Source organism: Pseudorca crassidens, chromosome 1, assembly GCF_039906515.1.
Source record: "Pseudorca crassidens isolate mPseCra1 chromosome 1, mPseCra1.hap1, whole genome shotgun sequence".
NCBI lineage: Eukaryota > Metazoa > Chordata > Mammalia > Artiodactyla > Delphinidae > Pseudorca > Pseudorca crassidens.
The window spans coordinates 159891809-159919749 of record NC_090296.1 but is presented as its reverse complement, the minus strand read 5'-3'; the positions used below and the strand labels follow the sequence as shown (position 1 = coordinate 159919749).

Genomic DNA, 27941 nt, shown 5'->3' with positions numbered 1-27941 from the left:
CACCAGGCCTGTACCCGCATAATGAGTGGATTGAGGCACGATGATTCTAAGTGAAATAAGTCACACAGATAAGGAAACATCATAAGGTATCACTAATACATGGAATGTAAACTTGGCTACACATGAACTGAATTACAAAACAGAACAGGATCTCAAATGTAGAAAACCAACTTATGCTTGCTTAAGGGGAAAGGTGAGTTGGGGTGCTGCATAAAACCAGAGTTTGAAATTAGCACAGATACCGTTCCATAAGCCAAATATGTAATAGACAAGACCTACCCCTTGCTCAACGAAATGGACTCAACAATGAGGTATCACCTCACACCTGTTAGAATGGGCATCATCTGAAAATCTACAAACAACAATTGCTGGAAAGGGTGTGGGGAAAAGGAAGCCTCTTCCACTATTGTTGGGAATATAAATTGATACAGTCACTATGGAGAACAATATGGAGTCTTAAGAAACTAATAATAGAATTACCATATGATACAGCAATCCCAGTACTGGACATATACACAGACAAAACCATAAATCAAAAAGAGACATTCACCGCAATGTTCATTGCATCACTATTTACAATATCGAGGTAATGGAAGCAACCTAAATGCCCACAGACAGACGAATGCATAAAGATGTGGTACATATATAAAATGGAATATTACTAAGCCATGAAAGGAATGAAATTGGGTCATTTGTAGAGACGTCGATGGATCTAGAGACTGTCATACAGAGTGAAGTAAGTCAGAAAGAGAAAAACAAATCTTGTATATTCATGCATATATGTGGAACCTAGAAAAACTGTACAGATTAACCGTTTTGCAAGGCATAAATAGAGCAACAGATGTAGACAACAATCGTATGGACAACAAGGGGGGAAAGCTCTTGGGGGGGTGGTGGTGGGAGGAGCTGAGAGATTGGGATTGGCATGTAAACATTTATATGTATAAAATAGATAACCAATAAGAACCTGCTGTATAAAAATATAAAATAAAATTCAAAATTAAAAAGAAATAAAATTTAAAAAATAAAACAGAAAAAACAATTATTCCCTTCACATACATGTATTTATATGAATAAATTATTTCCATGCTTATATCTGTAAATACAAAAAAGAGGAATAAAATCTACCTTGAACCAAAAACGAAAAAGAGAAAAAAAAAAAAAACAGAACCCACCAGTTACTCAGAGGAAAACCGTATCAGGGCACTTGCTCCAGTTGTAAACAATTCTGAAGTTGGTCAGTGGTGGGGAATCGTCTCCCATTCAGCCAGCAGCCCCCACACAAGCGTACTCATTGCAAAGCTGGGGCACTGTGCCGAGGCATCTGTGAGTGAACGTGAGCTGAGCCCCAGGCCAGTTGCTGTTGAACTGTTCCCACCCTTCCCAGGTAAAACACCTGAATATATACAAGGACTTGAAAGCCTAGAGGAAGGGCCATGGAGCCACACGAGTGACAGCATGCCAGCTGACTTGGTGCCTGCAGGCCAGCCAGGATGGTCCTGTCCCTGGGTGCTCTTCTGGAAGATTTCCATTTCCCTGCCTGAGATACCCGTCCTGTCCCTGCCCCCACTGCTTTTTTCCTTCCTCACCTCTGCCCAGGGAGAAATTCCAGCAGCAGGTATGGGTGACACATCCTCTTCTTTAGCAGGTGGCAGCCTGGCAACTGCTGCAGAAAGTCCAGCAGAGCCCCACTCACACTGGGCCACCCACAAAGCCGTGGCCTCTCACTCCCTCCCACCAGCCCAGCCCCGAGACTGCTGACAGGGCAGAGAAAATGGCGTCAGGCACAGCTGCAGGGGCTCTTGCTGCCTGGAGTGGTATTTATATTGATCTCAACCCAGGCACACCTGGGGAGGGCTGGCCGGCATGGTAAGGCTGCCCAGGTCAGCCAATCATCACCCCTCAGGGGCTCACAGTTGCAGAAAATGGAACTTGCTGAACCGGCCAGGTCCAAGGAACAGGTGTGGGCTCCTGAGAGTCAGGATAGACAAGGGGCTGCAGATTTGGCTTGTTTTCTAATCATTTTATCTGGCCCATGAGTGGGAGACAACTTCAAGAAAACCCTCTCCTAATGAGAGGAACCCAGGAGTCAGGGAGAGGAGGGGTGGGTGGTGGTTGGAGACAGAGGCTTGGTGCCCCGGGTGCAGTGGAAGTCTCTGGAAGACCAGGTGGAGGGAGGCCACACAGAGTGATGCCCAGGGTCACAGACCTGTCGGAGCTGCTGTTTGTTAGTTCAAGTCCTGCTCTGAGGTGCTCTGTGTCAGCTCTGAGCGACAGGTGAGATGGGGGTGCTCTTCAATGAGGGCTATGTGCACAGTTCCTGTGTGCCCAGCCCTGCCACGGTACCTGCAAGGGTAGCTCTGTATCCTGGGAGAGGCCTGACCATGAGAGCCCCGTGGGCTGGGTTGGGGGTGGGGTACCTGCCCAGGAGAGCTCCATATCCTGGGATTGGCCTGACCACGAGAGCCCCATGGGCTGCTGGGGACCTGGTAAAGGATGTCAGGACAGTCAGTGAAGCCACCGAGGATATACCTCCAGTTGCTCCATTTCCTACACCCTGCTGGTCATTCTACCAACCACCAGGACATGGTATTCTGTATTAGTCTTCAATGATGCCTTCTTTTGTATTCCATTAGTCCCAGAGTCACAAGAAATTTTGGCTTGTGAGTGGCAGGACTCAACATACAACTAAAACAATACTTCCGGGCCGTCTTGCCCCAAGGGTTCAAAAATTCCCACACCATCTTTGGGGAAAGCTTAGCTAAAGACCGAAAAGTTCTACCTCTAGAAAAGGAAACCCTCCTTCAATATGCAGACGACATTCTGATCGCCAGCCCTACTAAGGAGGCCTCTGAACTACCAAGCCAATAAAGGATAGAAGTTGTCCAAGAAAAAGCTCAAATATCACAGACTGCGGTGACCTGCCTGGGCTTCATTCTCACAGAAGGTCGGAGAAGCCCATCCCAGGAAAGGGAAGAAACCATTTGCAGCCTTACCCCTTTCTAAAACTAGAAGACAGCTTAGGGGTTCCTGGGGAGGCCAGGGTTTGCTGCTTCTGGATCCCTAACTACAGTCTACTAGCTGGGCCTCTATATGAAACACTGAAAGGAAAAGATGATGATCCTTTTGAACAGAATCCAGAAGTGGCCTTTCAAGAATGGAAAGAGCAGTCAATTCAGACCCTTGCCCTGGAACTCCCTAATTGAGCTAAACCCTTTGACCTTTCCATTCCCGGTGAAAGGTGAGTCGCCATTGGAGAATTAGTGCAAAAACTGGGACCACTTGAAATGGAACAACGCAAGAATGCCATCCAGGTAGGATAAAATAGAGTCACCAAGGGGCTTGGCCCACTGCCACATCTGGCCAAGATACTGGCGGTATCTAAAAACCTGGAAATCAGCAGCCCAAAAGGCCACCTCCCTCCTAAGGGAAAAGGACCCCACGTGGTGATCCTAATCACCAACCATGCCCTGAAGTTGCAGGGTTCGCTCCGTGGGCACACCGACCTCGAGTGAGGAGGCCCTCCAACTCCAACATCCAGAGAGATAACCGGGGGCAACAGGGCACCATGACGACTCGTGTGAACATCACTTGACCTGGAGTTTCTCTCATAAAACAACAATAGTGTGTCCCGAATGAGTAGACTACTGCTTGCAGGACTTACTGCACCCGGAGGGGAGCTAATAGTCTTGGCGGGGGAAACGTATATCACACTGTCACCATAGAAAAGCCTACAGACACCGTGATGATGGTGGCCAATAAGACCGGCTGGACTCCTGTTTACTTCAAAAGGCTGTTGACTCAGTGGCCATCATGGTCCTTGATCACCACTGACCCTGGACTGTCTGGGAGTTGAGCGGGCAGGGCTCTGACACCTGGTGCTGTTTTTACGTTAATTCAGGGGCCTAATTGAAGAAAGAGCAGACTACTGGTCAGAGCATCTAGGCTGGCAGAAACGGTCAGCCTAAGGTGGCCGAACAAATGTGGGGCGGGGTGAAACCGGCCCCCACAGCGTCTCTGCACATCTCTTTCCTGAACCCTTAAAGGTCATTAGAATCTATAACACTTCCAATGCTGGTGCTCAGGCGGACGAGCAGGGAGGCAGGGGTCCTGGGGCCAATCAACGTCACCTGGAGGCTGCTGGGGAGAAGTTCTGACCCTCATCCCCTGGTATGAGGGCTCCCAACTCAGCACTCAGCAGTTACAGAAGAAGGGTCTGCACCCTCAGCACTCCAAGAATGAGGAACGGGACAAAAGGCAGAGGAGGGGTTTGTCCCCAGCAAAGCCCATTAAAAATCCCTGGGAGATAAAAATAGAATCTGGGCAATAAAGTCAAGTCTGACCTTTTTTATCCTTTGTGCTTTGTCTAATTTCACGTGCTCCTAGGGTCCCGCATGCAGAGGTTCCACACCCGGCACTTCAGACCAGATTTCCTAGTGCAGAATGGCTGGGTCGACACCTCAGCTCCTGGGGCCCAGTGCAGACTCTAAGATATAGAGCCTGAGCTGCAGCCAACCCGGCCCTTGAGTGCTCCGCCCCCTCCCTCCCACTGACTCTGACAGGATCTCTACACAGCAGCCCAGCCCACAGCCCACGGGGTAGTGCATGCTCTCACCTCTCCATTCTCTGATCAAAATATAAAGTTTCCTTTGCTTGTGAACCAAACTCAGTCTCGATCTGTTGGCCCCAATGACACTGGGCAGGGGGACACTTGTTGGGGTCCACTCTGGAGGATCAGTAACAGAAATTGAGACTATTGTAACTTCAATGAACAGATGTGTGAGCCAAACTGTAGTTAACATAGAACAGTTTATAAGGCTCGGGTAAAATAAGATGTTTCTAACACTTCCATTTGATATTTCCATCACTTTATTATAAGCAAGTTCAGTGAAAAGGTTTGTCTTATTTGTCAGGTCAATATTAGAGAAATGAAGTGATTTCTTTCCAAGGATGTACATCTAATAATCTTGGTTAAAGCTTCAATCTTGTTTTAAATGCTTTTCCATTGAAAATGATACCTCTCTTTCAGCTCCCCCATTTCTGAGAAGTATAAAATCTTATAATTTATTATTACCAAAGGGGAAAGGTGGGAGGAGGGATAAATTAACAGTTTGGAATTAACACATACACACTGCTATGTATAAAATAGATCATCAACAAGGAACCACTGTATAGCACAGGGAACTACACTCAATATTTTGCAATAACCTATAAGGGGAAATAATCGGAAAAAGAATAGATATTTTTATTGACATCATCTATCAATGACAGTTAAAGTGTAACCTAAGGGAAGCCAGTGGTGAGTGCTTCTGACCCTGAAGACTTCAATCATCTAAAGTTTGGACTCTGCCTACTTCCCAAGGCCCTTAATGAACATATGTGTAGCCGTAGCTTAAAAAATTCCCCAGTTTGGGTTTCGGGGAGACACTGATTTTGAAAAAGCCCTGGTGTTCTCCTTACATGAATGGGACTCTTCCTACTGCTAAAACATGTCTGTCACACACAGAGGATGGTATACCGTCTGATCAGGAAGAGTTTGGAAAAGGCATCTCATCTCCTCATCTCCTGGTGCTCGGGTTCACCCCTCCAGCGTCTTTACTAACAGTCTCCCCACTTGGAGATGTCAGCACTGTCAACATCCTGTTGCATACAGTTTGGAATTTGTCCAGAGGATGAAGCGGAAGGATGAGGAACAATGAGAGACAAGTCCTAGGTGTTCAGACAGGCACATGTCACTCTAATTTCCAATCAGGAAGACGAATTGACCAAAGGCTAGGGTTGCCCATGGAAACAGTATAGGGCTTGAGGAAATCCCACTGCTTTGTGGCCAGTTCCCATAAACACAAGTTGAACAATGGAACTCAGGGGCAGTAAAATTCACGAAACTGCAGAGTTGAAAATATCTATCACTGAAAAATGTCTTGAGGAAAGTCAGAGAAAAGGATTGGTAAGCAAGGGAGAATGGCAGGAAAGGGATTTGAGGAGGTAGAAAGGACTCGCCATTAAGCACAAGAAAAGGGGCTGAACATTGCCAACATTGCAGTTGGCCAAAAAGGCTGTATGCGTTTTTTTCTGTATATATTCAAGAAAAGGGCATACACTTTTTTAGCCAACCAAACAGGTGGGCACTGGAAATCAATACTACAAAAGATATCACTTCGCATCAGTCAGAAGAGCCATCCTCATAAAGTGTAAACACCAGAAATGCAGGACAGGGCAAGGAGAAGAGGGAGCCCTGTGAGGCTTATAGTGGAAATGTATATTGCCAATGGCCATTCTGGAGAAGTGTATTGTGTTTACTAAAGCATCTAAAAAATGAGCTACAGAGCATAGGGCACTTGCACTCATGGGCGTATGTCTTGGGAAAAACAAAAATCGAGAGGACACAGGCACCCCAATGTTTACTGCCTCTCTGTTTAAAAGATTCTCGACTAGGATATAACTTAAATGTCTCTGGAGGGAAAAAATGGATAGAGATGTGGTACTTATGTAGAGTGGAATATTACTCAGCCTGGAAGTCAATGAAATATGGCCAGTTGTAACAACTCCGGAGGAGTTACGTATGATCATTCTAAGTGACATAATTCAAAAAGAAAAAGACACATATCATAAGATATCACTTAAAGGTGGAATCCAAAATGGCTACACATGAAATAAATTACAAAACAAAAACATAGTCAAATATGTAGACAACACGCGTAAGGCTGCTAAACGGGAAAGGTGGGGAGGGGTGAGGCATCATCCAGGAGGTTGAAATTAGCAAAGATACCATTCCAAATACCAAACTGATAATCAACAAGGCCTACACGGTAGCTAAAAGAACTGCACTCAGCACACTCAAGTCACTGGAAAAGAATATATATGACTGGTAAGAATCTGAAAAAGAATTTATTGATGTCTCTCTGTATGTGAATCAAGTGGATGTACAGCAGCAAGAAACAGAGCTTTGAAAATCAGCTGTAACCAATATAGTAATAAATTGAAAAAAATAAACGACAAAGAGACAGAGAAAACCTCTTACAACTTTTCCTCAGGGACGGTGATGCAACATGGATTGAACACATCTAGACCCACAGCAGGATGAGACATAAGGCTGGAAACTGTTTACGCTAAGAGAAATATGAGGTTGGGTGAGGAAATGCACACCCTTTAAAGTAATACTACCTGGTACCCATTCAATGGGTCCCAAATCTGCAGGTTCAAGGGATCTTCCTACAGCGAAAACATGCATGGAAAACCCAGAGGACTGTACACCATGTGATCGGGAGATGTGTCTAAAATGCACCTCATTTATCCTCTCCTGGTGCTCCTGTTCATCATTCCAGCCACGTTACTTAGAATCTCCCCACTTAGAGAATCAGCACATTTAAACTTCTGTTTCACACATTTTGCAAATTGTGAGGAGGATGAACGGGAAGAGGGGGAACCAATGAGAGAATAGTTGTAGGGGTTTGGACGGGCACATGTCACTCTAATTTCCCATTAAGAATAAGAATTAAAAAAAGGCTCAGCCCGCCTCGCCGGAGCCAAAATAGGGCCTGAAGCAATCCTGCGGCTTTGAGGCCAGCTCACAAAAGAGCAACTTAAAAAATGGAGCTCAGGGTCACTGCAATTCACAAACCTGCAGAGTTATAAATGAAAACTAACGTCCCAAAATATGTTGAGGTAAGGCAAAGAAGAGGATCTGAATGCAAGACAGAATTGCAAGAAACAGATTTCAAGAGATAGATTGGACTCGTCTTTAAAGCACATGAAAAGCGGCAGAATTTCGACAATGATGCAGTTGGCCCAAAAGGGAGTATGCGTTTTTTCCTGAATATATCCAGGAAAAAACGCATACGCACTTTATGGGCAACCAAGCAAGCAAGCAATGCAAATGTGCACAACAAAGAAGTCTCATTTCCCACCGGTCAAAAGGGCCATCCGAAAAAATTGTAAAAACCAGAAATGCAGGACAGGCCATGGAGAACAGGGAGCCTTTATACGCTGATGGACAGTGTGTGAACTGCCGAGAGCCACTCTGGAGAAGTGTATGGTGGTTCCTAAATCATCTAAAAAACAGAGCTACAGAGCATAGGGCACTTCCAATCACGGAAGTATATCTAGGGAAGTCTAAAAATCAACAAGACACAAGCACACCACAGTTTAGGGCTACTCTGTTTACAAGAACCTCAACTTCAGTACACCTTAAATATCCCAGGAAAGAGAACAATGGATAAAGAAAATGTGGTACTTATGTACAATGGAATATCTCTTCACCATGAAATCAATGTAATAAGGCTAGTAGAAGGATAAAGAGTGGATTTAGGTCCGATAATACTACTTGAAATAAGTCAAACAGAAAAAGAAACATATCATAAGATATCACTTATAGAGGGAGGATAAATATGGCTGCACAAAAAATGAATTACAAAACAGAACAGTGTCTCACATTTAGAAAACACACTTATGTCAGCTTAAGGGGAAAGGAGAGGTGGGGTGATGCATAAAACCAGAGTTTGAAATTAGCACAGCTACCGTTCAATAAACCAAATAGGTATTAGACAAGATCTACACCTTGCTCAATGAACTGGCCTCAACACACCCTATACACCGCAGAGAAATATATCTGAGTAATAAGAATCTTAAAACCCATGTATTGATATATCTCCATAAGGGAATCAAGTGTGTGCAGAGCGGCCAAACACAGCAGTGAAAATGAGCTAAACCCCATTATAGAAATAAATTTTAAAACCAAAACGCAGAAACAATGAAAGAGAGAAAAATTCTTACAAAATTCGCTCAGGGGCTGTGATGCAACCTGGAATGACCACATATAAACCCACAGCTGGATAAGACATAAGGCTGGACACTTGGGGCTGAGAGGATTGGTGAGCTTTGGTGAGCAACTGCCGAAAGTTTAATGCAATACTTCATGCTACTCATTCCAAGGGTCCCAACACTCCAGGTTGAAGGGAATCTTCCTACAGCTAAACCATGCATGGGAAATCCAGCGGATGGTATACCATATGATCGGGAAAGGTTTCTAAAACGCACCTCATTTTCCTCTCCTGGGGCTCCGGATCAACATTCCAGCCACTTTACTAACAACATCTCCACATGGAGAGTCAATGCCTTTACGTTCCGGTATCGCACAGTCTGCAGTTAGTGCGGAGGATGAATGGGAATAGGGGGAACCATTGAGAAAATAGCTGTAGCGGTTTCAATGGGAACATGTCACTCTAATTCACATCAGGAAGAAGAATTAACCAAAGGCAGAGCAAGGCGACCCAGAAGAAGAATAGGGCCTGAAGAAATCCTGTGGACATGAGGCAAGATCACAAAAATAAGAGCTGAAAAATGCAGCTAAGGGCCACGGCAATTCAAAAACCTGCAGAGTTAAAAAGGCCAACAATTTTCAAAAAGTATATTGAGGTAAGGCTATGAAGAGGCACTGACAGCAAGGCAGAATTGCAGGAAACCGATTTCAGGAGGTAGACTGGAATTGCATTGAAAACATATGAAAACACTCAGAACGTCGACAATGATGCACTTGGCCAAAAAGGGCGTATGCGTTTTTTCCTGAATATATTCAGGAAAAAATGCATACGCCCTTTTTGGCCAACCAAGCAAGCTTGCAAAGGAAATCTGCACTACAATGAAGTATCACTTCCTCCCTGTCAAAAGGAGCATCTGAAAAAAGTGTAAAATCCAGAAAGGCAGGACAGGCCATGGAGAACTGGGAGCCTTGTTATGCTGATGGGCGGGATGTAAATTGCCAACAGCCACTCTGGAGAAGTGTATGGTGTTTCCTGAAACATCTAAAAAACAAAGCAACAGAGCCTAGGGCACTTCCACTTATGGTCCTATAGCTTAGGGAAATTAAAATCAAAAAGACACAGCCACCCCAAAGTTTGGGACGGCTCTGTTTACAAGATCCTCGTTTACGGTACAAGTTCAATAACACAGAAAGTGAAAAATGGATAAAGAATTTGTGGTACTTACGTACAATGCAATATCACTCAGCAATGAAATCTATATCATCAGGCCCGTAGCAGCATAATGAGTGGATTCAGGTACGATGATTCTAAGTGAAATAAGTCACACAGAAAAAGAAACATCATAAGATATCACTACTACAAGGAATGTAAACTTGCCTACACAGAAACTGAATTACAAAACAGAACAGGGTCTCAAATGTAGAAAACCAACTTATGCTTGCTTAAGGGGAAAGGTGAGTTGGGGTACTGCATAAAACCAGAGATTGAAATTAGCACAGATACCGTTCCATAAGCCAAATATGTAATAGACAAGAGCTACTCCTTGCTCAACGAAGTGGGCTCTACACCCCATATTAAACGCCTAAGAATATACCTGACTAGTAATAATCTTAAAACCTATGGATTTATATGTCTCCAAAAGAGAATCAAGCATGTGTACAGCAGCATAAACGCAGCAGTGATAGGATTGGTGAGGTTTGATGAGCAAATGCAGACCCTTTGAAGTCATATTGCATGCCAGCCATTCCATGGGTCTCAACTCTCCAAGTTTAAGGGATTCTTCCTTCAGCTAAAACATGCATGTGGAACCCAGAGTATGATCCACCGTGTGATCGGGAAACGTGTTCAAATGTGTCTCAGATTTTCTCCGCTGGTAGTCGGGTGCAACATTCCAGACGCTTTACTAAAACTCTCCCCACTTGGAGAGTCAGTGCCTTTAACCTCCTGTTTGGCCCAGTTTGCAATATTTGCGGAAGATGAACAGGAATAGGGAGAACCAGTGAGAGACTAGCTGGAGGTGTCTGGACGGGCAAATATAACTCTCATTTCCCACCAGGAAGAGGAATTAACCAAAGGCTCAGCGTGCCATGCCGGAACGACACTAGGGCCTGAAGCAATCCTGCGGTGTTGCGGCCAGCTCACAAGAAAGCGAGTTGAAGAAAGGAGCTCAGGGGCACTGTAATTCACAAACCTGCAGAGTTATAAATGACAGCTATCGTCCAAAAATATATTGAAGTAAGGCTGCCAAGAGGACTTGAAAGCGGGGCAGAATTGCAGGAAACCGATTTCAGGAGGTAGACTGGAATTGCATGTAAAGCATAGGAAAAGAGGCAGAACGTCCACAATGATGCACTTGGCCAAAAAGGGCGTATGCGTTTTTTCCTGAATATATTCAGGAAAAAACGCATACGCCCTTTTTGGCCAACCAAGCAAGCTTGCAAAGGAAATCTGCAGTACAATGAAGTCTCACTGCCCCCCAGACAAAAGGGCCATCTGAAAAAAGTTTAAAATCCAGAAAGCCCGGACAGGCCATGGAAAACTGGGAGCCTTGTTATGCTGATGGGCGGGATGTAAATTGCCAACAGCCACTCTGGAGAAGTGTATGGTGTTTCCTGAAACATCTAAAAAACAAAGCAACAGAGCCTAGGGCACTTCCACTTATGGTCCTATAGCTTAGGGAAATTAAAATCAAAAAGACACAGCCACCCCAAAGTTTGGGACGGCTCTGTTTACAAGAACCTCATTTACAGTACAAATTCAATATCACAGAAGGTGAAAAATGGATAAAGAATTTGTGGTACTTACGTACAATGCAATATCACTCAGCAATGAAATCTATATCATCAGGCCCGTAGCAGCATAATGAGTGGATTCAGGTACGATGATTCTAAGTGAGATAAGTCACACAGAAAAAGAAACATCATAAGATATCACTACTACACGGAATGAAAACTTGGCTACACAGAAACTGAATTACAAAACAGAACACGGTCTCAAATGTAGAAAACCAACTTATGCTTGCTTAAGGGGAAAGGTGAGTTGGGGTTCTGCATAAAACCAGAGATTGAAATTAGCACAGATACCATTCCATAAGCCAAATATGTAATAGACAAGAGCTACTCCTTGCTCAACGAAGTGGACTCTACACCCCATATTAATCGCCTAAGAATATACCTGACTAGTAATAATCTTAAAACCTATGGATTTATATGTCTCCAAAAGAGAATCAAGCATGTGTACAGCGGCATAAACGCAGCAGTGATAGGATTGGTGAGGTTTGATGAGCAAATGCAGACCCTTTGAAGTCATATTGCATGGTAGCCATTCCATGGGTCTCAACTCTCCAGGTTTAAGGGATTCTTCCTTCAGCTAAAACATGCATGTGGAACCCAGAGTATGATCCACCGTGTGATCGGGAAACGTGTTCAAATGTGTCTCAGATTTTCTCCGCTGGTACTTGGGTGCAACATTCCAGACGCTTTACTAAAACTCTCCCCACTTGGAGAGTCAGTGCCTTTAACCTCCTGTTTGGCCCAGTTTGCAATTTCTGCGGAAAATGAACAGGAATAGGGAGAACCAATGAGAGACTAGCTGGAGGTGTCTGGATGGGCAAATGTAACTCTCATTTCCCACCAGGAAGAGGAATTAACCAAAGGCTCAGCGTGCCATGCCGGAACCACACTAGGGACTGAAGTAATCCTGCGGTGTTGCGGCCAGCTCACAAGAAAGCGAGTTGAAGAAAGGAGCTCAGGGGCACTGTAATTCACAAACCTGCAGAGTTATAAATGACAGCTATCGTCCAAAAATATATTGAAGTAAGGCTGCCAAGAGGACTTGAAAGCAGGGCAGAATTGCAGGAAACCGATTTCAGGAGGTAGACTGGAATTGCATGTAAAGCATAGGAAAAGAGGCAGAACGTCCACAATGATGCACTTGGCCAAAAAGGGCATATGCGTTTTTTCCTGAATATATTCAGGAAAAAACGCATACGCCCTTTTTGGCCAACCAAGCAAGCTTGCAAAGGAAATCTGCACTACAATGAAGTCTCACTGCCCCCCAGTCAAAAGGGCCATCTGAAAAAAGTGTAAAATCCAGAAAGGCCGGACAGGCCATGTTGAACTGGGAGCCTTGTTATGCTGATGGGCGGGATGTAAATTGCCAACAGCCACTCTGGAGAAGTGTATGGTGTTTCCTGAAACATCTAAAAAACAAAGCAACAGAGCCTAGGGCACTTCCACTTATGGTCGTATAGCTTAGGGAAATTAAAATCAAAAAGACACAGCCACCCCAAAGTTTGGGACGGCTCTGTTTACAAGAACCTCGTTTACGGTACAAGTTCAATATCACAGAAAGCGAAAAATGGATAAAGAAGTTGTGGTACTTACGTACAATGCAATATCACTCAGCAATGAAATCTATGTCATCAGGCCCATAGCAGCATAATGAGTGGATTCAGGTACGATGATTCTAAGTGAGATAAGTCACACAGAAAAAGAAACATCATAAGATATCACTAATACACGGAATGTAAACTTGGCTACACAGGAACTGAATTACAAAACAGAACAAGGTCTCAAATGTAGAAAACCAACTTATGCTTGCTTAAAGGGAAAGGTGAGTTGGGGTGCTGCATAAAACCAGCGATTGAAATTAGCACAGATACCGTTCCATAAGCCAAATAGGTAATAGACAAGAGCTACTCCTTGCTCAACGAAGTGGACTCAACACCACATATTAAATGCCTAAGAATATACCTGACTAGTAAGAATCTTAAAACCTATGGATTTATATGTCTCCGAAAGAGAATCAAGCGTGTGTACAGCGGCATAAATGCAGCAGTGATAGGATTGGTGAGGTTCGGTGAGCAAGTGCAGACCCTTTGAAGTCATATTGCATGGTACCCATTCCATGGGTCTCAACTCTCCAGGTTTAAGGGATTCTTCCTTCAGCTAAAACATGCATGTGGAACCCAGAGTATGATCCACCGTGTGATCGGGAAACGTGTTCAAATGTGTCTCAGGTTTCGTCCCCTGGTACTCGGGTGCAACATTCCAGACGCTTTACTAACACTCTCCTCACTTGGAGAGTCAGTGCCTTTAACCTCCTGTTTGGCCCAGTTTGCAATTTCTGCGGAAAATGAACAGGAATAGGGAGAACCAATAAGAGACTAGCTGGAGGTGTCTGGACGGGCAAATTTAACTCTCATTTCCCACCAGGAAGAGGAATTAACCAAAGGCTCAGCGTGCCATGCCGGAACCACACTAGGGCCTGAAGCAATCCTGCAGTGTTGCGGCCAGCTCACAAGAAAGCGAGTTGAAGAAAGGAGCTCAGGGGCACTGTAATTCACAAACCTGCAGAGTTATAAATGACAGCTATCGTCCAAAAATATATTGAAGTAAGGCTGCCAAGAGGACTTGAAAGCAGGGCAGAATTGCAGGAAACCGATTTCAGGAGGTAGACTGGAATTGCATGTAAAGCATAGGAAAAGAGGCAGAACGTCCACAATGATGCACTTGGCCAAAAAGGGCGTATGCGTTTTTTCCTGAATATATTCAGGAAAAAACGCATACGCCCTTTTTGGCCAACCAAGCAAGCTTGCAAAGGAAATCTGCACTACAATGAAGTCTCACTGCCCCCCAGACAAAAGGGCCATCTGAAAAAAGTGTAAAATCCAGAAAGCCCGGACAGGCCATGGAGAACTGGGAGCCTTGTTATGCTGATGGGCGGGATGTAAATTGCCAACAGCCACTCTGGAGAAGTGTATGGTGTTTCCTGAAACATCTACAAAACAAAGCAACAGAGCCTAGGGCACTTCCACTTATGGTCCTATAGCTTAGGGAAATTAAAATCAAAAAGACACAGCCACCCCAAAGTTTGGGACGGCTCTGTTTACAAGAACCTCATTTACAGTACAAATTCAATATCACAGAAGGTGAAAAATGGATAAAGAATTTGTGGTACTTACGTAAAATGCAATATCACTCAGCAATGAAATCTATATCATCAGGCACGTAGCAGCATAATGAGTGGATTCAGGTACGATGATTCTAAGTGAGATAAGTCACACAGAAAAAGAAACATCATAAGATATCACTACTACACGGAATGTAAACTTGGCTACACAGGAACTGAATTACAAAACAAAACAGGGTCTCAAATGTAGAAAACCAACTTATGCTTGCTTAAGGGGAAAGGTGAGTTGGGGTGCTGCATAAAACCAGAGATTGAAATTAGCACAGATACCGTTCCATAAGCCAAATATGTAATAGACAAGAGCTAGTCTTTGCTCAACGAAGAGGACTCAACACCCCATATTAAACGTCTAAGAATATACCTGACTAGTAAGAATCTTAAAATCTATGGATTTATATGTCTCCAAAAGAGAATCAAGCGTGTGTACAGTGGCAAAAGCGCAGCAGTGATAGGATTGGTGAGGTTCGGTGAGCCAATGCAGAACCTTTGAAGTCATATTGCATGGTACCCATTCCATGGGTCTCAACTCTCCAGGTTTAAGGGATTCTTCCTTCAGCTAAAACATGCATGTGGAACCCAGAGTATGATCCACCGTGTGATCGGGAAACGTGTTCAAATGTGTCTCAGTTTTCGTCCCCTGGTACTCGGGTGCAACATTCCAGTCGCTTTACTAAAACTCTCTGCACTTGGAGAGTCAGTGCCTTTAACCTCCTGTTTGGCTCAGTTTGCCATTTCTGCGGAAAATGAACAGGAATAGGGAGAACCAATGAGAGACTAGCTGGAGGTGTCTGGACGGGCAAATTTAACTCTCATTTCCCACCAGGAAGAAGAATTAACCAAAGGCTCAGCGTGCCATGCCGGAACCACACTAGGGCCTGAAGCAAGGCTGCGGTGTTGTGGCCAGCTCACAAGAAAGCGAGTTGAAGAAAGTAGCTCAGGGGCACTATAATTCACAAACCTGCAGAGTTAAAAATGACAGCTATCGTCCAAAAATATATTGAAGTAAGGCTGCCAAGAGGACTTGAAAGCGGGGCAGAATTGCAGGAAACCGGTTTCAGGAGGTAGACTGGAATTGCATGTAAAGCATAGGAAAAGAGGCAGAACGTCCACAATGATGCACTTGGCCAAAAAGGGCGTATGCGTTTTTTCCTGATTATATTCAGGAAAAAACGCATATGCCATTTTTGGCCAACCAAGCAAGCTTGCAAAGGAAATCTGCACTACAATGAAGTCTCACTGCTCCCCAGTCAAAAGGGCCATCTGAAAAATGTATAAAATCCAGAAAGGCAGGACAGGCCATGGAGAACTGGGAGCCTTGTTATGCTGATGGGCGGGATGTAAATTGCCAACAGCCACTCTGGAGAAGTGTATGGTGTTTCCTGAAACATCTAAAAAACAAAGCAACAGAGCCTAGGGCACTTCCACTTATGGTCTTATAGCTTAGGCAAATTAAAATCAAAAAGACACAGCCACCCCAAAGTTTGGGACGGCTCTGTTTACAAGAACCTCGTTTACGGTACAAGTTCAATATCACAGAAAGCGAAAAATGGATAAAGAATTTGTGGTACTTACGTACAACGCAATATCACTCAGCAATGAAATCTATGTCATCAGGCCCGTAACAGCATAATGAGTAGATTCAGGTACGATGATTCTAAGTGAAATAAGTCACACAGAAAAAGAAACATCATAAGATATCACTACTACACGGAATGTAAACTTGGCTACACAGGAACTGAATTACAAAACAGAACAGGGTCTCAAATATAGAAAACTAACTTATGCTTGCTTAAGGGGAAAGGTGAGTTGGGGTGCTGCATAAAACCAGAGATTGAAATTAGCACATATACCGTTCCATAAGCCAAATATGTAATAGACAAGAGCTAGTCTTTGCTAAACGAAGAGGACTCAACACCCCATATTAAACGTCTAAGAATATACCTGACTAGTTAGAATCTTAAAATCTATGGATTTATATGTCTCCGAAAGAGAATCAAGCGTGTGTACAGTGGCAAAAGCACAGCAGTGATAGGATTGGTGAGGTTCGGTGAGCCAATGCAGAACCTTTGAAGTCATATTGCATGGTACCCATTCCATGGGTCTCAACTCTCCAGGTTTAAGGGATTCTTCCTTCAGCTAAAACATGCATGTGGAACCCAGAGTATGATCCACCGTGTGATTGGGAAAAGTGTTCAAATGTGTCTCAGGTTTGGTCCCCTGGTACTCGGGTGCAACATTCCAGACGCTTTACTAACCCTCTCCCCACTTGGAGAGTCAGTGCCTTTAACCTCCTGTTTGGCCCAGTTTGCAATTTCTGTGGAAAATGAACAGGAATAGGGAGAACCAATGAGAGACTAGCTGGAGGTGTCTGGACGGACAAATTTAACTCTCATTTCCCACCAGGAAGAGGAATTAACCAAAGGCTCAGCGTGCCATGCCGGAACCACACTAGGGCCTGAAGCAATGCTGCGGTCTTGCAGCCAGCTCACAAGAAAGCAAGTTGAAGAAAGGAGCTCAGAGGCTCTGTAATTCACAAACCTGCAGAGTTATAAATGACAGCTATCGTCCAAAAATATATTGAAGTAAGGCTGCCAAGAGGACTTGAAAGCGGGGCAGAATTGCAGAAAACCGATTTCACGAGGTAGACTGGAATTGCATGTAAAGCATAGGAAAAGAGGCAGAACGTCCACAATGATGCACTTGGCCAAAAAGGGCGTATGCGTTTTTTCCTGAATATATTCAGGAAAAAACGCATACGCACTTTTTGGCCATACAAGCAAGCTTGCAAAGGAAATCTGCACTACAATGAAGTCTCACTTCCTCCCTGTCAAAAGGAGCATCTGAAAAAAGTGTAAAATCCAGAAAGGCAGGACAGGCCATGGAGAACTGGGAGCCTTGTTATGCTGATGGGCGGGATGTAAATTGCCAACAGCCACTCTGGAGAAGTGTATGGTGTTTCCTGAAACATCTAAAAAACAAAGCAACAGAGCCTAGGGCACTTCCACTTATGGTCCTATAGCTTAGGGAAATTAAAATCAAAAAGACACAGCCACCCCAAAGTTTGGGACGGCTCTGTTTACAAGAACCTCGTTTATGGTACAAGTTCAATATTGCAGAAAGCGAAAAATGGATAAAGAAGTTGTGGTACTTATGTACAATGCAATATCACTCAGCAATGAAATCTATGTCATCAGGCCCGTAGCAACATAATGAGTAGATTCAGGTACCATGATTCTAAGTGAAAAAAATCACACAGAAAAAGAAACATCATAAGATATCAGTACTACACGGAATGTAAACTTACCTACAAAGGAACTGAATTACAAAACAGAACAGGGTCTCAAATGTAGAAAACCAACTTATGCTTGCTTAAGGGGAAAGGTGAGTTGGGGTGCTGCATAAAACCAGAGATTGAAATTAGCACAGATACCATTCCATAAGCCAAATATGTAATAGACAAGAGCTACTCCTTGCTCAACGAAGTGGACTCTACACCCCATATTAAACGCCTAAGAATATACCTGACTAGTAAGAATCTTAAAACCTATGGATTTCTATGTCTCCGAAAGAGAATCAAGCATGTGTACAGCGGCATAAACGTAGCAGTGATAGGATTGGTGAGGTTCTGTGAGCCAATGCAGACCCTTTGAAGTCATATTGCATGGTACCCATTCCATGGGTCTCAACTCTCCAGGTTTAAGGGATTCTTCCTTCAGCTAAAACATGCATGTGGAACCCAGAGTATGATCCACCGTGTGATCGGGAAACGTGTTCAAATGTGTCTCAGGTTTCGTCCCCTGGTACTCGGGTGCAACATTCCAGTAGCTTTACTAACACTCTCCCCACTTGGAGAGTCAGTGCCTTTAACCTCCTGTATGGCCCATTTTGCCATTTCTGCGGCAAATGAACAGGAATAGGGAGAACCAATGAGAGACTAGCTGGAGGTGCCTGTACGGGCAAATTTAACTCTCATTTCCCACCAGGAAGAGGAATTAACCAAAGGCTCAGCGTGCCATGCCGGAACCACACTAGGGCCTGAAGCAATGCTGTGGTGTTGCGGCCAGCTCACAAGAAAGCGAGTTGAAGAAAGGAGCTCAGGGGCACTGTAATTCACAAACCTGCAGAGTTATAAATGACAGCTATCGTCCAAAAATATATTGAAGTAAGGCTGCCAAGAGGACTTGAAAGCGGGGCAGAATTGCAGGAAACCGATTTCAGGAGGTAGACTGGAATTGCATGTAAAGCATAGGGAAAGAGGCAGAACGTCCACAATGATGCACTTGGCCAAAAAGGGCGTATGCGTTTTTCCCTGAATATATTCAGGGAAAAACCCATACGCCCTTTTTGGCCAACCAAGCAAGCTTGCAAAGGAAATCTGCACTACAATGAAGTCTCACTGCCCCCCGGTCAAAAGGGCCATCTGAAAAAAGTGTAAAATCCAGAAAGGCCGGACAGGCCATGGAGAACTGGGAGCCTTGTTATGCTGATGGGCGGGATGTAAATTGCCAACAGCCACTCTGGAGAAGTGTATGGTGTTTCCTGAAACATCTAAAAAACAAAGCAACAGAGCCTATGGCACTTCCACTTATGGTCCTATAGCTTAGGGAAATTAAAATCAGTAAGACACAGCCACCCCAAAGTTTGGGACGGCTCTGTTTACAAGAACCTCGTTTACGGTACAAGTTCAATATCACAGAAAGTGAAAAATGGATAAAGAAATTGTGGTACTTACGTACAATGCAATATCACTCAGCAATGAAATGTATATCATCAGGCCCATAGCAGCATAATGAGTGGATTCAGGTACGATGATTCTAAGTGAAATAAGTCACACAGAAAAAGAAACATCATAAGATATCACTACTACATGGAATGTAAACTTGGCTACCCAGGAAATGAATTACAAAACAGAACAGGGTCTCAAATGTAGAAAACCAACTTATGCTTGCTTAAGGGGAAAGGTGAGTTGGGGTACTGCATAAAACCAGAGATTGAAATTAGCACAGATACCGTTCCATAAGCCAAATATGTAATAGACAAGAGCTACTCCTTGCTCAACGAAGTGGACTCTACATCCCATATTAAACGCCTAAGAATATACCTGACTAGTAAGAATCTTAAATCCTATGGATTTATATGTCTCCAAAAGAGAATCAAGCGTGTGTACAGCGGCATAAACGCAGCAGTGATAGGATTGGTGAGGTTCGGTGAGCAAATGCAGACCCTTTGAAGTCATATTGCATGATACTCATTCCATGGGTCTCAACTCTCCAGGTTTAAGGGATTCTTCCTTCAGCTACAACATGCATGTGGAACCCAGAGTATGATCCACCGTGTGATCGGGAAACGTGTTCAAATGTGTCTCAGTTTTCGTCCCCTGGTACTCGGGTGCAACATTCCAGTCGCTTTACTAAAACTCTCTCCACTTGGAGAGTCAGTGCCTTTAACCTCCTGTTTGGCCCAGTTTGCCATTTCTGTGGAAAATGAACAGGAATAGGGAGAACCAATGAGAGACTAGCTGGAGGTGTCTGGACGGGCAAATTTAACTCTCATTTCCCACCAGGAAGAGGAATTAACCAAAGGCTCAGCGTGCCATGCCGGAACCACACTAGGGCCTGAAGCAAGGCTGCGGTGTTGTGGCCAGCTCACAAGAAAGCGAGTTGAAGAAAGTAGCTCAGGGGCACTATAATTCACAAACCTGCAGAGTTAAAAATGACAGCTATCGTCCAAAAATATATTGAAGTAAGGCTGCCAAGAGGACTTGAAAGCGGGACAGAATTGCAGGAAACCGGTTTCAGGAGGTAGACTGGAATTGCATGTAAAGCATAGGAAAAGAGGCAGAACGTCCACAATGATGCACTTGGCCAAAAAGGGCGTATGCGTTTTTTCCTGATTATATTCAGGAAAAAACGCATATGACATTTTTGGCCAACCAAGCAAGCTTGCAAAGGAAATCTGCACTACAATGAAGTCTCACTGCTCCCCAGTCAAAAGGGCCATCTGAAAAATGTATAAAATCCAGAAAGGCAGGACAGGCCATGGAGAACTGGGAGCCTTGTTATGCTGATGGGCGGGATGTAAATTGCCAACAGCCACTCTGGAGAAGTGTATGGTGTTTCCTGAAACATCTAAAAAACAAAGCAACAGAGCCTAGGGCACTTCCACTTATGGTCCTATAGCTTAGGGAAATTAAAATCAAAAAGACACAGCCACCCCAAAGTTTGGGACGGCTCTGTTTACAAGAACCTCGTTTACGGTACAAGTTCAATATCACAGAAAGCGAAAAATGGATAAAGAATTTGTGGTACTTACGTACAACGCAATATCACTCAGCAATGAAATCTATGTCATCAGGCCCGTAACAGCATAATGAGTAGATTCAGGTACGATGATTCTAAGTGAAATAAGTCACACAGAAAAAGAAACATCATAAGATATCACTACTACATTGAATGTAAACTTGGCTACACAGGAACTGAATTACAAAACAGAACAGGGTCTCAAATATGGAAAACCAACTTATGCTTGCTTAAGGGGAAAGGTGAGTTGGGGTGCTGCATAAAACCAGAGATTGAAATTAGCACAGATACCGTTCCATAAGCCAAATATGTAATAGACAAGAGCTACTCTTTGCTAAACGAAGAGGACTCAACACCCCATATTAAACGTCTAAGAATATACCTGACTAGTAAGAATCTTAAAATCTATGGATTTATATGTCTCCGAAAGAGAATCAAGCGTGTGTACAGTGGCAAAAGCACAGCAGTGATAGGATTGGTGAGGTTCGGTGAGCCAATGCAGAACCTTTGAAGTCATATTGCATGGTACCCATTCCATGGGTCTCAACTCTCCAGGTTTAAGGGATTCTTCCTTCAGCTAAAACATGCATGTGGAACCCAGAGTATGATCCACCGTGTGATTGGGAAAAGTGTTCAAATGTGTCTCAGGTTTCGTCCCCTGGTACTCGGGTTCAACATTCCAGACGCTTTACTAACACTCTCCCCACTTGGAGAGTCAGTGCCTTTAACCTCCTGTTTGGCCCAGTTTGCAATTTCTGCGGAAAATGAACAGGAATAGGGAGAACCAATGAGAGACTAGCTGGAGGTGTCTGGACGGACAAATTTAACTCTCATTTCCCACCAGGAAGAGGAATTAACCAAAGGCTCAGCGTGCCATGCCGGAACCACACTAGGGCCTGAATCAATGCTGCGGTCTTGCAGCCAGCTCACAAGAAAGCAAGTTGAAGAAAGGAGCTCAGAGGCTCTGTAATTCACAAAACTGCAGAGTTATAAATGACAGCTATCGTCCAAAAATATATTGAAGTAAGGCTGCCAAGAGGACTTGAAAGCGGGGCAGAATTGCAGAAAACCGATTTCAGGAGGTAGACTGGAATTGCATGTAAATCATAGGAAAAGAGGCAGAACGTCCACAATGATGCACTTGGCCAAAAAGGGCGTATGCGTTTTTTCCTGAATATATTCAGGAAAAAACGCATACGCCCTTTTGGCCAACCAAGCAAGCTTGCAAAGGAAATCTGCACTACAATGAAGTCTCACTGCCACCTGGTCAAAAGGGCCATCTGAAAAAACTATAAAATCCAGAAAGGCAGGACAGGCCATGGAGAACTGGGAGCCTTGTTATGCTGATGGGCGGGATGTAAATTGCCAACAGCCACTCTGGAGAAGTGTATGGTGTTTCCTGAAACATCTAAAAAACAAAGCAACAGAGCCTAGGGCACTTCCACTTATGGTCCTATAGCTTAGGGAAATTAAAATCAAATAGACACAGCCACCCCAAAGTTTGGGACGGCTCTGTTTACAAGAACCTCGTTTACGGTACAAGTTCAATATCACAGAAAGCGAAAAATGGATAAAGAAGTTGTGGTACTTACGTACAATGCAATATCACTCAGCAACGAAATGTATATCATCAGGCCCATAGCAGCATAATGAGTGGATTCAGGTACGATGATTCTAAGTGAGATAAGTCACACAGAAAAAGAAACATCATAGGATATCACTACTACATGGAATGTAAACTTGGCTACACAGGAACTGAATTACAAAACAGAACAGGGTCTCAAATGTAGAAAACCAACTTATGCTTGCTTAAGGTGAAAGGTGAGTTGGGGTGCTGCATAAAACCAGAGATTGAAATTAGCACAGATACCGTTCCATAAGCCAAAGATGAAATAGACAAGAGCTACTCCTTGCTCAACGAAGTGGACTCTACATCTCATATTAAACGCCTAAGAATATACCTGACTAGTAATAATCTTAAAACCTACGGATTTATATGTCTCCAAAAGAGAATCAAGCATGTGTACAGCGGCATAAACGCAGCAGTGATAAGATTGGTGAGGTTCGGTGAGCAAATGCAGACCCTTTGAAGTCATATTTCATGGTACCCATTCCATGGGTCTCAACTCTCCAGGTTTAAGGGATTCTTCCTTCAGCTAAAACATGCATTTGGAACCCAGAGTATGATCCACCGTGTGATCGGGAAACGTGTTCAAATGTGTCTCAGGTTTCGTCCCCTGGTACTCGGGTGCAACATTCCAGACGCTTTACTAAAACTCTCCCCACTTGGAGAGTCAGTGCCTTTAACCTCCTGTTTGGCCCAGTTTGCAATTTCTGCGGAAAATGAACAGGAATAGGGAGAACCAATGAGAGACTAGCTGGAGGTGTCTGGACGGGCAAATTTAACTCTCATTTCCCACCAGGAAGAGGAATTAACCAAAGGCTCAGCATGCCATTCCGGAACCACACTAGGGCCTGAAACAATGCTGCGGTGTTGCGGCCAGCTCACAAGAAAGCGAGTTGAAGAAAGGAGCTCAGGGGCACTGTAATTCACAAACCTGCAGAGTTATAAATGACAGCTATCGTCCAAAAATATATTGAAGTAAGGCTGCCAAGAGGACTTGAAAGCGGGGCAGAATTGCAGGAAACCGATTTCAGGAGGTAGACTGGAATTGCATGTAAAGCATAGGAAAAGAGGCAGAACGTCCACAATGATGCACTTGGCCAAAAAGGGCGTATGCGTTTTTTCCTGAATATATTCAGGAAAACACGCATACGCCCTTTTTGGCCAACCAAGCAAGCTTGCAAAGGAAATCTGCACTACAATGAAGTCTCACTGCCCCCCGGTCAAAAGGGCCATCTGAAAAAAGTGTAACATCCAGAAAGGCAGGACAGGCCATGGAGAACTGGGAGCCTTGTTATGCTGATGGGCGGGATGTAAATTGCCAACAGCCACTCTGGAGAAGTGTATGGTGTTTCCTGAAACATCTAAAAAACAAAGCAACAGAGCCTAGGACATTTCCACTTATGGTCCTATAGCTTAGGGAAATTAAAATAAAAAAGACACAGTCACCCCAAAGTTTGGGACAGCTCTGTTTACAAGGACCTCGTTTACGGTACAAGTTCTATATCACAGAAAGCAAAAAATGGATAAAGAAGTTGTGGTACTTACGTACAATGCAATATCACTCAGCAATGAAATGTATGTCATCAGGCCCGTAACAGCATAATGAGTGGATTCAGGTACGATGATTCTAAGTAAGATAAGTCACACAGAAAAAGAAACATCATAAGATATCACTACTACACGGAATGTAAACTTGGCTACACAGGAACTGAATTACAAAACAGAACAGGGTGTCAAATGTAGAAAACCAACTTATGCTTGCTTAAGGGGAAAGGTGAGTTGGGGTGCTGCATAAAACCAGAGATTGAAATTAGCACAGATACTGTTCCACAAGCCAAATATGTAATAGACAAGATCTACTCCTTGCTCAAGAAAGAGGACACAACACCCCATATTAAACGCCTAAGAATATACCTGACTAGTAAGATTCTTAAAACCTATGGACTTATTTGTCTCCGAAAGAGAATCAAGCGTGTGTACAGCGGCATAAGCGCAGCAGTGATAGGATTGGTGACGTTCGGTGAGCAAATGCAGACCCTTTGAAGTCATATTGCGTGGTACCTATTCCTTGGGTCTCAACTTTCCAGGTTTAAGGGATTCTTCCTTCAGCTAAAACATGCATGTGGAACCCAGAGTATGATCCACCGTGTGATCGGAAAACGTGTTCAAATGTGTCAGTTTTCGTCCGCTGGTACTCGGGTGCAACATTCCAGATGCTTTACTAACACTCTCCCCACTTGGAGAGTCAGTGCCTTTAACCTCCTGTTTGGCCCAGTTCGCAATTTCTGCGGAAGATGAACAAGAATAGGGAGAACCAATGAGAGACTAGCTGGAGGTGTCTGGACGGGCAAATTTAACTCTCATTTCCCACCAGGAAGAGGAATTAACCAAAGGCTCAGCGTGCCATTCCGGAACCACCCTATGTCCTGAAGCAATCCTGCGGTGTTGCGGCCAGCTCACAAGAAAGCGAGTTGAAGAAAGGAGCTCAGGGGCACTGTATTTCACAAACCTGCAGAGTTAAAAATGACAGCTATCGTCCAAAAATATATTGAAGTAAGGGTACCAAAAGGACTTGAAAGCGGGGCAGAATTGTAGGAAACCGATTTCAGGAGGTAGACTGGAATTGCATGTAAAGCATAGGAAAAGAGGCAGAACGTCCACAATGATGCACTTGGCCAAAAAGGGCGTATGCGTTTTTTCCTGAATATATTCAGGAAAAAACGCATACGCCCTTTTTGGCCAACCAAGCAAGCTTGCAAAGGAAATCTGCACTACAATGAAGTCTCACTGCCCCCCGGTCAATAGGGCCATCTGAAAAATGTGTAAAATCCAGAAAGGCAGGACAGGCCATGGAGAACTGGGAGCCTTGTTATGCTGATGGGCGGGATGTAAATTGCCAACAGCCACTCTGGAGAAGTGTATGGTGTTTCCTGAAACATCTAAAAAACAAAGCAACAGAGCCTAGGGCACTTCCACTTATGGTCCTATAGCTTAGGGAAATTAAAATCAAAAAGACACAGCCACCCCAAAGTTTGGGCCGGCTCTGTTTACAAGAATCTCATTTATGGTACAAGTTCAATATCGCAGAAAGTGAAAAATGGATAAAGAAGTTGTGGTACTTACGTACAATGCAATATCACTCAGGAATGAAATCTATGTCATCAGGCCCGTAGCAGCATAATGAGTGGATTCAGGTACGATGATTCTAAGTGAAATAAGTCACACAGAAAAAGAAACATCATAAGATATCACTAATACACGGAATGTAAACTTGGCTACACAGGAACTGAATTACAAAACAGAACAGGATCTCAAATGTAGAAAACCAACTTATGCTTGCTTAAGGGGAAAGGTGAGTTGGGGTGCTGCATAAAACCAGAGATTGAAATTAGCACAGATACCATTCCATAAGCCAAATAGGTAATAGACAAGAGCTACTCCTTGCTCAACAAAGTGGACTCAACACCCCATATTAAATGCCTAAGAATATACCTGACTAGTAAGAATCTTAACACCTATGGATTTATATGTCTCCGAAAGAGAATCAAGCGTGTGTACAGCGGCATAAATGCAGCAGTGATAGGATTGGTGAGGTTCGGTGAGCAAATGCAGACCCTTTGAAGTCATATTGCATGGTACCCATTCCATGGGTCTCAACTCTCCAGGTTTAAGGGATTCTTCCTTCAGCTAAAACATGCATGTGGAACCCAGAGTATGATCAACCGTGTGATCGGGAAACGTGTTCAAATGTGTCTCAGTTTTTGTCCCCTGGTACTCGGGTGCAACATTCCAGACGCTTTACTAACACTCTCCCCACTTGGAGAGACAGTGCCTTTAACCTCCTGTTTGGCCCAGTTTGCAATTTCTGCGGAAAATGAACAGAAATAGGGAGAACCAATGAGAGACTAGCTGGAGGTGTCTGGATGGGCAAATTTAACTCTCATTTCCCACCAGGAAGAGGAATTAACCAAAGGCTCAGCGTGCCATGCCGGAACCACACTAGGGCCTGAAGCAATGCTGCGGTGTTGCGGCCAGCTCACAAAAAAGCGAGTTGAAGAAAGGAGCTCAGGGGCACCGTAATTCACAAACCTGCAGAGTTAAAAATGACAGCTATCGTCCAAAAATATATTGAAGTAAGGCTGCCAAGAGGACTTGAAAGCAGGGCAGAATTGCAGGAAACCGATTTCAGGAGGTAGACTGGAATTGCATGTAAAGCATAGGAAAAGAGGCAGAACGTCCACAATGATGCACTTGGCCAAAAAGGGCGTATGCATTTTTTCCTGAATATATTCAGGAAAAAACGCATACGCCCTTTTTGGCCAACCAAGCAAGCTTGCAAAGGAAATCTGCACTACAATGAAGTCTCACTGCCCCCCGGTCAAAAGGGCCATCTGAAAAAAGTATAACATCCAGAAAGTCAGGACAGGCCATGGAGAACTGGGAGCCTTGTTATGCTGATGGGCGGGATGTAAATTGCCAACAGCCACTCTGGAGAAGTGTATGGTGTTTCCTGAAACATCTAAAAAACAAAGCAACAGAGCCTAGGGCACTTCCACTTATGGTCCTATAGCTTAGGGAAATTAAAATCAAAAAGACACAGCCACCCCAAAGTTTGGGCCGGCTCTGTTTACAAGAATCTCGTTTATGGTACAAGTTCAATATCGCAGAAAGTGAAAAATGGATAAAGAAGTTGTGGTACTTACGTACAATGCAATATCACTCAGCAATGAAATCTATATCATCAGGCCCGTAGCAGCATAATGAGTGGATTCAGGTACGATGATTCTAAGTGAGATAAGTCACACAGAAAAGGAAACATCATAAGATATCACTACTACACGGAATGTAAACTTGGCTACACAGAAACTGAATTACAAAACAGAACACGGTCTCAAATGTAGAAAACCAACTTATGCTTGCTTAAGGGGAAAGGTGAGTTGGGGTTCTGCATAAAACCAGAGATTGAAATTAGCACAGATACCATTCCATAAGCCAAATATGTAATAGACAAGATCTACTCCTTGCTCAACGAAGTGGACTCTACACCACATATTAATCGCCTAAGAATATACCTGACTAGTAATAATCTTAAAACCTATGGATTTATATGTCTCCAAAAGAGAATCAAGCATGTGTACAGTGGCATAAACGCAGCAGTGATAGGATTTCTGAGGTTTGATGAGCAAATGCAGACCCTTTGAAGTCATATTGCATGGTAGCCATTCCATGGGTCTCAACTCTCCAGGTTTAAGGGATTCTTCCTTCAGCTAAAACATGCATGTG

At 43.9% G+C, this 27941-nt stretch overlaps 1 long non-coding RNA gene across 1 annotated transcript in view; it reads right to left on the bottom strand.

Annotated features, from left to right (window-relative positions):
- LOC137203711 (uncharacterized) overlaps positions 1–27941 on the bottom strand; it is a 789055-nt gene that overhangs the window by 325652 nt on the left and 435462 nt on the right. The window contains exon 3 of the long non-coding RNA XR_010933264.1: positions 14725–14806. This is a non-coding gene — a long non-coding RNA (uncharacterized lncRNA). The remainder of the gene's footprint in view (positions 1–14724; positions 14807–27941) is intronic.